Source organism: Clarias gariepinus, chromosome 7, assembly GCF_024256425.1.
Source record: "Clarias gariepinus isolate MV-2021 ecotype Netherlands chromosome 7, CGAR_prim_01v2, whole genome shotgun sequence".
NCBI classification, from domain to species: Eukaryota; Metazoa; Chordata; class Actinopteri; order Siluriformes; family Clariidae; genus Clarias; species Clarias gariepinus.
In genome coordinates this window covers 21,943,395-21,945,141 of record NC_071106.1, presented here as the reverse complement: position 1 = coordinate 21,945,141, position 1,747 = coordinate 21,943,395, and the positions used below count along the sequence as shown (strand labels likewise).

The 1,747-nt window shown below is 45.9% G+C and overlaps 1 long non-coding RNA gene across 1 annotated transcript; it reads right to left on the bottom strand.

Moving 5' to 3' along the window:
* Nucleotides 1-297: 297 nt before the first annotated feature.
* LOC128527727 (uncharacterized) lies at nucleotides 298-1,350 on the bottom strand. The gene is made up of 2 exons (XR_008360910.1): nucleotides 1,281-1,350; nucleotides 298-394 (listed from the first exon to the last, which is right to left on the bottom strand). It is a non-coding gene; the product is annotated as an uncharacterized LOC128527727 (long non-coding RNA).
* Between the last annotated feature and the right edge of the window lie 397 nt (nucleotides 1,351-1,747).

Below are 1,747 nucleotides of genomic sequence, written 5' to 3'. Positions count from 1 at the left end.
GATTGGCAGAGCGGGGGCAGGTTTTCCAGGTGCCATTGCTGGAAGGTGGGACAAGAAATTGTGTACCTTTGCATTGAGCCACGCCCAGTAGAACAGATATTTATTTTTTCAATGGTGTTTTGTACTCCCTGATGGCTCATGAAGGGGGTGGAGTGCACCAGATGCATTACTATATACACCTATGCTTGTGGGACCACCAATAGATCACAGTATAGTTAGATTCAGTCTCACGTCTTTTTATATGATAGCAACAGAAGGTTATTTTTAATGAAGAAATAAGAGGCTCAATGAGGCTGCTCTGGCTTCACCCTTTATTTGATACCACCTGCTTTTTGCAGTGTTGAACTCATGGGTCCTGGCACTGTAGTTGTTCGAAGCTGCCATCCTTTTTCACCTGTTGAGACAGGAAAATATGCAGGTTAGAAGGATCAATAGCCTCACCTTCAGTTTCAGCGCCACTGCCGTCAGTGGGTGACTGCCCAACCGCACCCAACCGCTGCCCAACCGCATGCGGCATCAGCTCATTCAGCTCATTGTGACCTAGAAGTAAAGGCACAGGTAGCTCAGGAATTATGCCAGCTTTGAGTTTGTATTTATATGGTAATTCACCATGATGTGCACCATGGGCACTTCTCTCTGATTACTGTGAACACACGTGACAGAAATTGAGTGGCATGGGGGTGCATTAGATGGCATACAGATAGGCATGCAAGCGTTACCATATTTTCCAGTGTTGAGTAGAGCGGGGTCCGGTGCCCTGTTGATTTTCACCCAATCTGTGGTAGGTGGCACAGGATCTTTGTTATACTTAAAGCCGACAAGGAAACCTTAGACTGGTGGTCTTTCTGCCTCTCAAAGTATTGGCTTGTCACGCAAAGATTCTGGATGTGGGAGCAGCATGGGAGCAGGTTCTTTGCATAGTTGGGAGTAAATTCTTGGTGCAAACTTGTCATTTACTTGTCTCTTTGCTTGTCCCAGTAAGAGAGTGTGCAAGCCAGCGTGCTAACTATCTCTTGCATGTTCGCTGGCTGTCTCATGCCCACAGCTTTCTGCTTCTCTTGCGGCAGTGCTCGCTCTGCCACCTCGAATGGTAAAATACTTTCTGGTTGGAGCCTGTCAAGCTGCACTCTGATGTGATTTAAGCATCAGAAGTCTACTTGTAAAACTCCATAACAGCATGTGCACTTGAAAGTCCACAGCGGGCCAACACCTCATTTTCAACAACTCATAATTTTCTGAATCTTTATCTAACAAAGAAAAATAGGCATGCTGTGCCTCACCTGATAGCAGTGGGATAAGAATGCCTCTCCATTTGTGGTATGGCCAGCTTTACTGCTCAGCAGTCTTCTTGAATGTGGAGGAGTAGGCTTCGATGTCATTGTGAGGTGTGAGCTTAATGAGCAGGTGTTGCTCATTACCACGTGGGTGAGGAAGAGGCATCTCTTGTGCCGATCTGTGTTGAAGGCGTGAAAGCTCAACCACTGAGCTTGTGAGAGCTACTCCAAGAGCGCCTGTTATTGCATGCTTGTTTCCAGCAAGTATACCAAGTATTTTTTTGGGGGAACGATTTTGGGCCCAGTTCAGTTCCATTTCATTCTCCACCAGCATAACAGGTCTGGCAGACAGACAGAACACACGGGAAGCAGGTGTCAACATTTCAACAACAGTTCTTTAATGAATGCTTAATTTAAGCAGCAAAGTATGCAGTTCTTTGTGAATATGTTATGTGCAATGAAAGCACAGGCTT